Source organism: Atractosteus spatula, chromosome 3 (assembly GCF_055471065.1).
Source record: "Atractosteus spatula isolate fAtrSpa1 chromosome 3, fAtrSpa1.hap1, whole genome shotgun sequence".
Taxonomy (NCBI): domain Eukaryota; kingdom Metazoa; phylum Chordata; class Actinopteri; order Semionotiformes; family Lepisosteidae; genus Atractosteus; species Atractosteus spatula.
The window spans coordinates 16,789,233-16,802,779 of record NC_142708.1 but is presented as its reverse complement, the minus strand read 5'-3'; positions in this window follow the sequence as shown (position 1 = coordinate 16,802,779).

The window sequence follows — 13,547 nt, the reverse complement described above, 5'->3', positions numbered from 1 at the left end:
TACAACTTTGAAAGAGGTACTGTACAGAGTTCTATCGGTGAGATGTGAGAAAATGGCCTTGTGTCAAAGCTGGCTTGTATGACAGAATGGTATGAAGGAAGCCATTACTAAAAAAAAACATTTCAAATCTCACTTGTAGTTTGTAACAAAGCCCAGCAGCCATATCACCCTGCAACTTACAATTGGCAACCCACTGAAGCTAAGCAGGTGTGAGCCTGGTCAGTACCTGGATGGGAGACCTCCTGGGAAAAACTAAGGTTGCTGCTGGAAGAGGTGTTAGTGGGGCCAGCAGGGGGCTCTCACCCTGCGGTCCATGTGGGTCCTAATGCCCCAGTATAGTGATGGGGACGCTATACTGTAAACAAGCGCTGTCTTTCGGATGAGACATAAAACCGAGGTCCTGACTCTCTGTGGTCATTAAAAATCCCAGGGTGTTTCTTGAAAAGAGTAGGGGTGTAACCCCAGTGTCCTGGCCAAATTTCCCATGCCTCCTAATAATCCCCCTCTGTGAATTGGCTACATTACTTTGTTCATCTCTCCCCCCCTCTGACGGCAGGCGGAGCGACGCGCCGGTTGGAGTATTCTCGGTCGCATTTAATGGCAACATCAGCTCAAAGATTTGGTTCAAACCACCAAATGGAGACGGGCGTGCCGACAAGCGGACCCTGCTGATGTGGGATTAATGCTAGGAAAGAGAGTTTGTAACAAAGCATTACATGTGGCAGAAGGTTTTGTGATTAAATGAGGCAAAACATTTTGGTCTAAAAGAAAAGTGTTACATCTGGCACAAACCCAGTACAGTGGACCACCCAGTCAACCCATCTCTCCTGTCAGGCATGGTCGTAGCTGCATTGTATTATGGGGCAGCTTCTGATCAGCAGAGATTGTCAAGACAAGGGTTGAAATGGTCAGAGCAAAATACTGTACAGTATTACTGTAATACTGTACAGGTAAATCTGAGAGGAAAACCTACTGTGGTCTCCTAATGATCCAAATTGACGTAGTCAATGTCATGACTTAAAATAAATAAAAAATCTGTGGACGTATTTGAAAATTGGTGTCCATCAGTGATCCCCAACCCATTATACAAATCTTGAGCAAGTTTTAAGAGAAGGATGGCCGAAGGTTATGCCATACCAGTGTGCAGAATTGGTCGAGATTCAACTGAAAAGACTTGCCATAGGTGCTTCCACCTGTTATTGACTCGAGGCAATAAATACTTAGCAATCAATATATTTTAGCTTTGTATTTTATGTTGCCTTTATTGCTGATATTTAATTTATTTCATGCATATACTGTAAGTGTCAATTTTGTAATTCAATAATATGGGACATCAATGGAAGGGAGTCAATGGTTTGCAATACACTGTACCTAAAAGAAAGCAGTGAAGCATTGCTCGCACTCGGTAAACATACAGTGAATTGTTTTGTCCAGAAATTACTAAGAAAATAAGACATTGTCATATCTAAAAATGCCATCCATTCTGTTATGCAAAGATGTTCAGAGACCAGGATGATCTTGTTAAGCTGTTACATGAAGCTGACAAGTTCTGGATTGATCATGGGTGCTTCCTGTCAGTTGATAAGTGAGTCTACTTATGGCAAACAGGTGGACCTTGAATGTGCTATAGTCTCCACATTTCCCTCAGTACATTTCCCAGAGTGTGTTTCATGGCTTTGCTGAAGTGTGATTAAAATGTGTTTTGATTAAAATGTTCTATGACTTTGTATTGTGTGAAAATATTGCATTTTTAAATACAAATTCACTTGTACAGAATGCACTTGTAACCATACATGTCACACTTCTCGTATTTCATAAGAGTTTACAAAAAAATCTAGTATATTCCACTGGCATATAAAAAGTAATTATTCTGTCATGACCTCTCCAAATCCCATCTTCCTACAACTTAATCAGTTAGTGTTACATCACTAATAACTAAGAGGTAAATACATGCCGAGTGTTTCTTTCTAATGTCTCTTTTCATTGATGGTCAAAGTTAGATTTTTTTCAAAATATAATCATATTATTTTATTGCATAATTACAGGAGAATATAATTGTGTGTGAAGACCTAATCACATCAGAACAGGAGGAGACTGCAGTTCATTTACATCATGAATAAGAACTCAGAAAATTGCAATCTCTATTAAATAATTAAGAACCCAAATTAATGGGCTATATAGCCTTTTTGGACAGACCATTCTTCATAGAATTACACAGTACATTTCTGAGATTTTAAAACTTATTAAAACTAATAATTGATTAAGAAAGAAAAAAACGTACCCTCAGTAAGTTATATGACTCCGTACGAAGTCTATAGTGAAAATATATTTTAGAATAGGTAGGACTCTTAATTTGAGAGTTCTAGTTAACTTCCACTGTGTATTATTACATTTTAATTTATCCGAATCTTTTAACAAGAAATGTGTTCAACGATTCTCTGTATGACATGCAATATTTAATCACTGATGGTTTTACCTGTCATGGAGGCATTTCTAGTGCTAGTTCCAAGTCTTAACACAAATAATCTCTCTTTCATTTTCCTGTTAATATTGATTTAAACTATTTAAAATCTTTTAATCTTTGATTAAACATAATCAAAGATTTATTTAATCTTATTCAGATTGATAAAACTTCTGACAAGTTGAAGTTTCCTGTGCTGCATATTCAATTGCCAGGAAACTGACATACAAAAATATACTATATCTTGATGCCAAGAAACATTTCCCTCATTCATCAACATTATTGAAATATATTGCATTCGGCTCTGTTTTCATATGTGAATAAACATCCGATTTTTATTAGATCAGTGCAAGCGTACTGAGACTTCACTAATTCCTTACGTAAAAGAACAGTTGATGTTACACCTCCCACTGACTAGACAAGGCAGATAAATGGTCTTAGACATAAGGACTGGAAAAGGGTTTCTATTCAGCACAGTGGGAGCTGGATATTTTCCATCTACCAGGATTAGTTAATCAAATATGTTCTTTCAAGGAATCTTGGGCGCTATAAGCATTAAAACATTTTAACAGGCAAATAGAGAAGCAATGTGAAATCATGTTCACTGGCTGATTATTTGACTTCTTAAAAGCTCTTTTTTAGAAACTCTCTTGAGATTAAATCATATTATTACTTACTGTGCTAAAATGGGCTTTCATGTCTATATTTCAATGGTCGCTGAATAAGGAAACAGAACCAGGAAGAGGAGGATAAATAAGTGGTGACCATATACTCTGGTGACTACTGTCTATGCTATCCTGACTTACTTTTTTAATTACTGTTCTTCCCTATTTCACATTTATACTACATCTTTATATCCATCCACCTTCTCCACTCTATTAGCAATATCCAGCCCTTGCTACTGTGTGTAACCTTTCATGCCAAGTTGTCTCCCTCCTTGCACCCTCATGGTGGAAATACCAACGGGCATCAGAACTAAATACACAATTACAGGGAAAAAAACATAAGCCAGGAAAAAGACTTTTAGTTTGTAAGCCATGGAGTGGACATATGTAGAGAAGTATGGAGATGTGTGTACATTTCCCAGTGAAGTTTAGAGGGAATGTTTTGAATGTGAGTCTATTAGGGGGTGAGGAGGGCAGGAAAGATGAGGAATGTATGTAACTGAATAAACTGAAAATAAATTGTAATGAATAACTTTTTTGTCTGCTTTGATCCCACCTATCAGCAGAAAAGAGCGCATAAATCATCTGGAAAACTGTCACATCTCTAAGGATTTTTTTAGAAAACACAAAAATCATGAAATCGTTGTTTTCCACACTCATACTGCCACTCAGTTTCTTCTTGTTTCATTCAGATGCCTGGATTTGCCACCTAGTTTCACAGCCCCTGTAATGAAAAGTGTTTGATAACAGCTAGAAATGTTTGTGTGATTGCCAGTTCTCTATTACATGTTAAAAGAAGCTGCATAATTGTATTATGAACGTGAAGGCTCATATGCTTTTTATACAAAATCTTTTGGTTTTTTACAGTATAGAATCTTAAATTAAAATTTCCCATTTAACATCAAGTCAGTTTAACCTTCACCATTCTGCTGAGAGTCACCTGAGAAAAGAAGATTAAAAGCAGGAGATCTTGCTAAAGACTGAATAATGTTTTGCAAGACAATGCTGCCAGGCTTTTGAGCTCTAGAGAACAACCTGAGCAATTTTCCACTGACCTTGCTGTCAACAAGAGATTTCTCTGAATTCATAGGTTTCATTTAGTTTTTTTTCATATTTTTTTTCAATTGCAGAATTTTTAAAAAGTAAATCATAATATAGTAGACATTACAAAATTGTCTTAAGTCTTGTTTTTGTGAATGAGACTTTATTCACTTAGAAGATCACAGTAAAGTGTACTTAGTATTCTAATGAAAGAAATGAGTGCAGATCATCAAGTCCCAAGGTTGAACACGCTGTCTGGTAACTAAATGAGCCTGGGGCTAAATGACAGACATGTGGACATATCAATCAACTGCTAGGGAGTTAATTTCTTTCTCTCCCAGTTAACTAAAGCTACGGTATGTCTTGTGGATAGAGGGTACAGGCCTCTCACACAAGAGTCTCGAACTGGCCAGGGGAGCTTATAAAATATCTTACCAACATGTTACAGGGAAATCACACCTGTAAAAAATATTTTTATTCAAAATAGAGAATAAGAATACAATTTCTTAACAAAAATATAGCGTATCCAGTACAGAGAAATCCCAGTTTAGAAATAGCATGCAGTCATGAAAATCCATTCAGTGAACAGTCTTCATTAAGGTCCCTTGACTTTCCCCCTTTTTAAAAGCAGCAAATATATTGGGTACGTAAAGAATATTCCTCCACTCTTTGTGACCTTCCTTGCGGGACCAATTTATTCCTATCAAGAAATGCACTAAAGGGAGTGTCATTCCTAGGTTTGACTCAGCAGTTAGTCCAGTTTTGTTTAATGTGAAGAGTTTTTTTTCCAGTGTGTAAGATGTTGCCTAGTCAGAAACAGTTCAAAAAACAGTCCAGTTAACAGGGGAATTTCACTTCTGAGTTCTTCTATTAAAAGCACGATGATAGAGATAGATAAGGGTCCATGAATGGGAATAATACATTAAATGTTCCTCATAATATGGTGCTTACTAAAGGAATTTTCATATGATACTGTGTACAAATCTGCTGTGTTATATGAATAGTCATTTTTATATGAATTATCTAGTGTGCAATTAACAGAATTGCACCTGGCAGTTCTCAAGTAGAAAATTGTAATTTTATTATTATATATTTATGCTTTGTGAGTAAACATATACCGGTAAAAATAGAAAATGGGCATTCACAATGAAAGTGTTTTGATTTGATGTATTCTTATCATCAAGGCATATTATATGTGCAAATTCCGATTTTGAAACAGATGCTGTGATAGCCACAAAGTATTTTTAGCTACACTAATGCATACACATAAAGTAATTGCAAGAACTTTATTATAATTAATAGATGTCCTTTTAGACACTTACAGCATTAAAGTTTCAATGGAAGCATATACGCAATGGGGCCATGGTCTTCCATAAAATTCTAGTAATGGGCGAATAAAGTAAATGGTATAAAAGGGTCAAAGAGCTTAAAGTAAGGTTAGCCTCAGGTTCTTGAATGATGCTTTTAGATGTCTTTCTCATTTTACATGCACAATGCATGTACTGTACTTTATGTTGCTGTGTCCTGTAAGCACTGTGCAATTTACTGTGCCAGTAAGTGTTCACATAGATACTATCATGGAGAAGATTTCTTGTATCACTTTCCTATCTACTATTGCAAAAAAGTTAATAAAAACATAAACCACTATCTATCTTATTTATCTTATCAGTGAAAGTGATGGGGTGGTTATTTCTGACCAGTCGGTATCTGTAGAAACACTAAAATTGGAAAAACATCCCTTAGGCCCTTAGGGGGAGTCTATGTGTTTGTGCTTCTAAGGGCCGACACTATCAGACATGACTGTCTAGGGCAGCTTACAATCTAAGGAACAAGTAGAAAATTCTGTTGTCCATCAGCTTCTATTTGCTACTTACATGTTTGGAAAAAGGTATATACAGCACCTCAAGGCATCATGTGATGAAGTAAGCTTTACCACAAAACGCTATAATAATTTTGAAAAATGTATTGTGTTAGAAGAATTACATGCCAGGGACAGTAGCAATGTGGTTAAAACGAATACCCAAGGGGTTTTTACTTTAGTAGAACTGGGCATTAACTGTCAGATGAGCCTTTTAGACTCAAAAGCAGCTCTGTCAATAACAATACATCAGGACTTCCATGGTGTGGAAGAGCCGTCTGCAATAATTCCCATTATTCTGCAGCTAGGATTTTCCATTAGTGTAGCCACCTGCTGGGATACTCCACTCAGGTTTGATGTAGTCTGAACTTGAAGTCATCACCATCTGCAGGAGGACAGGAAATGAGAAGAGCATCACTAATTCCGTCCTTGCTTGTTTTATACAGCTTGGTTTCTGTGTGAAGACGAGGGACTGCAGTGCAATTATTTTAATTGATTGTGACTTCTTCATTTACATTACAACTGAGGGAAGATCAGCAGAAAACAATGGTCTGCCTCACAGAACCGCAAACGTAAAAGAAAAAAAACGAGACAGAACTCTCAATGTTTAATCTTAGCATTTTCCTTGCTATTATAATGGACCACCACAAACACTGATTCTTAAGTGGTTAAACATCTCATTAAAGCTTAAAACTGTGCACAGTACTGTAGTTCATCTAGTAATTTCTGTATGTAGACTGCCAATTCACAAGTTTGTATTTTTAATTCTTTTCAGAATTCAATGCTAATTGATGTTTTTAAGATTATATACTGTATGTTGACATGTTCAAAGCATTTCTGGAATTCATAACTTAAAACCTTTACAATATTTAATCAGCCACAGACTGTATTAGAAATTTAAATGGTATTAATCTCGATATACTGTATGAGTTGATAAAATAATGTGAAGGTTTGGAAGCATACTGTTATGTCTTTCAGAACACAATAGTATACAGTATGTGGTGACTACACAAAGAAAAACGTTACAGTCAAGTGATTCTGGGGGCTTCAGGCTAAAAGTATATTTGAACGAGAAAGGGTTTAAGCACAATGTGCCCACCAGACAGGATCTTACTTATTTTGGAGAACCACTGCTAAGATGTCTCATTTTCCATCAGCCTGCCACAGGCTCAAGAGGGAGCATGATTTCAAAAGAGCTTATAGAGCTTTCTCTATTTCTATGGATTATGAATGTAAAAATCAGTCCATGCACATCCAATGTATGTGAAACAGAACTGCAGGCATAACCTTTAAAACATTTTATTTCTAGCTATAGTGTAATATATAATATAATTTGATCTAATGCAATGATATTTTAAAAATCTTAGTATAAAATATACTGTACAGCAACACTTCAACACGGGGCTGAAAATTAATTTCTAAATCCCCTATCAACCATAATACATCAAGAGCATTAATTACAGTGTCACATTCTGTACCTGGTAGCAAGTGACTCTCACTAATGATTAGTTGCTAATTATTAACTGAAGTCATAGAATTGTCATTTATAAATACACCATTGCTGGTTAATTGAGTGTTAAGTATTATGTTTGTTATGGTCCAATAAAATAAGATTTCCACTGTTAAAAACTACTTAAAATGTCACATTACTGTAAATAATAATTAGAAAGAGTTCCAGAAAGAATGATTCATGATTCATCTTTATGAATTAGGCCAATAAAAACATACCACCTTTTGACTTTATTGATTCTTGAGGGTTAAGAAGTTAAATAATTTCTGTTTGAATGTGTGCATTTTGGAGGAGGAGGAGAAGAAGAGGATGAAGAAGAAATTAATATTAGATGACTGTACATGTACAGAATATACTGAAAATGCTAAACAAAATGAAAATATAAATACCTGTACCTGAGACAGAATGGCTTTACTCCCTATTCAACCAGATTGTGAAAAGGTTTCTTTGCTGCACTATATGATGCATTAGCATCGATTGATATCTTAATTAATTTTCCATGTTACTATTAAACAACACAAAATAAGGTTCCTAGGTAAATTTTAATTATGACAAAATACATGGTGTGGAGGGATGACTATGTTAGCCTTAAAATGTTTTGTTGCTTTGTTATTTGTGGAGCAATACTGTATATTTCATGGATGGTAAGCAGATTGATTTCATCAAGAGATAAAAAAAAAAACTTTTTTCAGCCTTTTCAAAGAACTGTCTGTTAATTCATACTTCTGTTGTAGGATTTCGTAGGCAAATGTTTTACACACGCAAAAAATGTTGCCTGTTGCATGTCTTAAAATAGCCCTCGTTAACTGTTTATTGCTTCTAGCCTTTTCTTCAGATAGCTGAGGAATTAAATAATTTCAGATATATAGTATTTATCTTGGGTTTTCTCAGGACTTGCCAAAAGACAGTACTTTTAGTTAATTTTATATTTATATTTAATTATTAATATAATTTATATTAATTGATTCATAAGCAAATATATATTTTGTACAATTCCTTTTACAGTACTGCATTTAAAAGGAAATAGCTTTGACCTATTAATGAAAGATTTGTCAAAATTCATATTTCACTAAGGGGTGATATTTTATACATGATACATAAAACAGGGTCTCATTAAACTCATTAAACAACTACCATTATTTTTTCATTTCTGTCCACCTATAATCATGAGCAGGATCTAAAGTGTGAATAATCATTTTTCAAAGGAACAAGTAATAGATTTATTCCATGCTGAAAAGAGAAGAATGGAAGCACAATGTTTTGGCTGTGGAGCCTTCTGGTTCAACACACCAGCTAATCAAATTTCAATAAACTCTATACTTGTTAGCTCTTTTTGTTTGCCAGCGACACCTTTTTTCTAACCACTAGAAACCTATTTGTGAAAGGGTAGACGTACAGTAGATTATTTTTTAGACCACATTCCCCAGAATGCTGTGGGGAATGAGCAGTCACCTGACTAGTTGGCACAAGACAATATGTCATTGCCTCTCAGTGTCAGGCGGATTCTGATTTAGAGGCATTCAATCATAATCTAACAGAAGGTTATATATTTATATAAGCTATATACCACTGGCTCCTCATTCAAGCACAGGCACCAAATGTCTGAACCTGTGGTTCCTTTCATATTGAACAGGATTACTAATGAATAGCATATCATCAGTGCAGTAAAAAAAATGCAATGTGATATGAAAAACATTTGGCATCCACATTAAAAAGAAAGTACAGATATAGATTACAGAGGTCTTTGCTGAAAATAGTTTGGAAATTTACAATAGTCTTAGTAAATCTTGGTTTTTGCAGAGCATTTGTACCTGCATTTACTGCTGCAATATTGAAGGTCATCTCAAATCAAAATGTTTTACGAGCTACTCCTATTTTGTATTCACTAGTCTGGTCAAATTCTGATCATTATTAAACAAATCTAAATTGATAGCATGCTTAATACTTGTGCATATTGAGGAGGGTTCCAGGGCAGGCAGGTTCTTGACAGAACTAAAAGTAAAGAGCAACATGGAAACATGGCAGAAACAGAAGTGTTTGTGATTTTTTTGGAGAAACTGAGGCTGAAGAGCTGACTGCTCAATTGCACTGTGGGCAGCCAGTGAGTATTTACATGTAGGAGAGTGGAAGTGCAAAATTAGAATCTGATTTCTTCCCAGCTTCAGGTTAAATAACATCATCCAATCTATTCATTTTCTAAACCACTTTATTCAGTATAGGGTGGTTATACCAGTATAGGGGGAATCCAGAGGTTATCCCAGTAAACAACAGGCGCAGGGTGGGATACACTCTGGACAGGATGCCAGTCCATTACAGCGCACACTCAGAGAAAAACGCACACTTAAATAATATCATTTGTAATGTTGATTTTGAAATTTAATTTTGAAAATACCCTTAATTCTTTCTGACTTATGTCCAGCTTAATGATTATACAGTATTTGTTTGCTCACATCTGTGGACAGCACCACACATTCTTTTACTTGTCCTTTCCAAGGGCTACTATAGTCTGTTAATGAACACATTTCTATTAACTTAAATGTGTAAAAAGAGTAACATTATGAATTAGAAGTATGATTTTTTATTTGATCCCTACACTGATTAGTTTTCTTCAGAAATTTGTGTGGAGTAATGCAGGATGTCAAAACCTGAATGCTGTTCTAAAGGTTCACTATTTTCTTTCTGAAAACAGTATTTCTTCAACATGAAATACCGCAGTTTGAATAGTATAATAACAGATGTACAATAAGAGACATTCCACCCAACTGCTACAGAAAAAAAAATCTTATAGTCGTAAGTCTAAGCTTGAAAACTGTTAACAAAACAAGCTGCAGTGCAGCTGACGTAATTTCAAAGTGTTCTTGGGGAAGGTAGATTAAAGTGGTAATAAGAATTATTCATAACCATTCACAAAAAAGGGTTGTCAAATTCCAAGAAACTAAGAATAAAAACTAGTAATCAGTCCGCACCTACTGTATATGACTAAAACTACAGTACATTACTTTATAAATCATTTTGAGAAGGTTCTCAATTTTAACATACTTCTTTTAAAAATCTTTATACTCATTATTAGTGCAAAAGAAAGGATTAGGTATTTGTTAAAGCAAGAGTTTACCCAAAAATGAAATTATGTGAAACAGGATTATTGGGAATATAAATAAATTGATTGTTCTCATTTAACTCCCCGAAGGGAGAAGTTGTTTATCAGTTCCAGCCTTTCATACAATTGAAATGTTACCAACAAAAAGGTGTACATTTCTGTAAAACAATTACTCTAAAGGTGTCTTTGTAATGCTCTTGAAAGAAAATCTTTTTCAACATGCATTAAAGGGAACTGATGAAGCTTAACTTCTCCATATAAATTTCATGCAAATAATAACTCTAGGTTTACCTGATTTCCGATACGAGTAAAATAAAGCTTGCTTCCATTGACGGTCACTTGCAATGCCTTTGCCAAATTAGTTTTTAAACATTAAGAAAGTGAAACCCAAAGCTAACACTTAGTAGGAGAATTGTCTTAAACTGAAACCAATCGTTCTGTTCTCACACCTGTTGGGTGTGTCAATAGATTCCACAATATTTTTGCTTCCTCTCCAGTTCATATGTTGCAACCGAGAAATGCATGGTGGCAGGTGCTTTTATTAGGTCAGGACAACCCAGGTCCACTCGGGCACATTCTCAATCTGTTTGTAAAGCAGCACTGCAGAAGCTTTACCTTAAAAACATAAACGTATATTGTCAAATGATCATTCGGGATAATCAATAGTTTAAAATGTTCGATAATTCAGTTCTCAACATAACTATAAACTAAATGCGAGTTCTACCTATTTACTGTTTGTAATTGTTTTTAGAATGCTTGTGTCTAAGAATGTGCAACAGGGTAAATACATTAGGAAGCAAGCTCAAGTTTTTAATCAATTCACTTTTAATGTAAGTTTTGCAAAGTAATAATTCATCCATTGCTACAATATCACTTTGTCAGTAATACAGGATATTGATGCGGTACAGAAACGTTTTATTTCTTGTCTCCTGCATTCAGGCTGTTGAACATCACTTTATCTGTCTGTTTTTGTCATTATATATTTTTCTCCTTTGCCCCTGTCATTTATAGCATTTAAAAATTCAAATGAACATTTTAGATTTAAATTTCCCAAAAAGAGATTCGATGTCCCTGAGTTTAGTTAATCCTGGAAGGCGTCCATAGGTGGTAGCCATTTTGGCTCAGTGATTACTCCTGGTCCACATAAGAGCCAAAATGGCTACCACCTATGGAAGCCAGGATCGGGTGGAAAAAGATGAACCCAAGGGAAACTTGATGTTATCTAATATAATTTCTGGGGTATGAGCCTTGTAGTAGACAAGGTCAAAACCTACAGTAAAGTATACACAGGAATTGAAAGGAATTAAGTTTTATTTAGATATTTTGGTTTTGTTTAAATGAACCCGCATTCTGAAAAATAAAATGAGTTGAAACAAGGATTTAGAAAAGATAGTTTTTTTTTTTACTGCATATTGCCTGTTTCTACAAGGGAAAGGCTGTGAATAGCAAAATTAACAAGATGGTACTTTTGAAAATGATCAGAGAGACACGTCTAGAGGGAATCTACACATTTTGTTCAAGAGTATTATTTTCCAATTAAAATATCATAAACTTTATATTAGGGAGCACTCTTGTTACCAATATAAGCTCGAAGACTAACACTTAAAGCAAACCAAATTTTATGTAGAATCCTTGTAGAACTCCAAAAAAAGCCATTTCAAGTACACCATATTTCTTATTTTCAATGGAGTTTTAGTACTAGTGTAAGGAATAACACACCTTAGAAGACAAAAGTCAATTGTACTGCTGCAGCACAATTTTTCATGTTTTGTCAATAATTGAAGATTTGATTCCAAGATGAATGCTTTGTACATTTAGTTTAAAGTGAAATATAGCTATTTTTCTGATTTCATTGACAAGTAAAATTTTCTTTACTGCACACATAATACTTGTGCTACACAGGAAATCTAGTAGGCAGCCCATTAGTAACTTTGTCTTTTTATTACTTCACACAAGGTCATTAATTGCAATTGGGACCTTGATAAGCCCAGCACTGCTGATGGGGTGAAAACTTTATTGTTAAATGTATTATGGCAAGGCTGCCTTCTGAGATTGCCTGCTTGATTGCTTTATAAGGGCTCAGTGGCACACAGCAATTAAAATCTATAGACCTTATAACCCTACTGATGTTTTATGGGCCTCTTTTGGTGTCCTTCAATATGATTCACCATTTCTGTCTTTCCCAGTTGGCTGAAATTTCAAAAGTCACAGCAGTAAATTTTTTCCAAAGAGGCAGAGCTGGTTGTACCAGGTGAAAGGTTAATGACTACTTCCTCTGAGAACATATGTAATAAGTAACTGGTGGATGCTTTATTAATGAACAATTATGCACATCTTAATAGCAAAACATCATTACAGTATCTGAAGATGCTGGTAATTTGAAGTGTTTTGATGTGTTATTGTTTTTTTAAGTATATTGTACAGCACAATATGAGCATAATACTAAGACCATCTGTGTACAGTAGATCAAATCAGAGGATAATTATCTTAGAACCAGGATACAAATGCAAAAGACTTATTTTCTTTACAGCTAATAAAAAAATATTAAACCAAATCTGATCTAATCTTCAGTCAAATTATTATGACCATGCTAATGAAAACAGCCGCCTTATGAGAAAATATTTAGTTATCAGCTTTTGAGATAATAGAAACCTAGAAAAATCATGGCAGAGTTAAAAGACCTTGTTGGAGGATGCATTAAGTGTTGAAAACATAGCTATTACACTTTTTGATACTGTTGTAGTGGTATTTTTTATTAAACACTTTTTATAATAATAATAATAATAATAATAATAATAATAAACTTTATTTTATATAGCGCCTTTAAAGGTGGCTTCTCAAAGCGCTTTACAGGATGACAATAACAATAAATAAGAAGACTACAACAATAAATAAGAAGATTTCACAAGATAGGA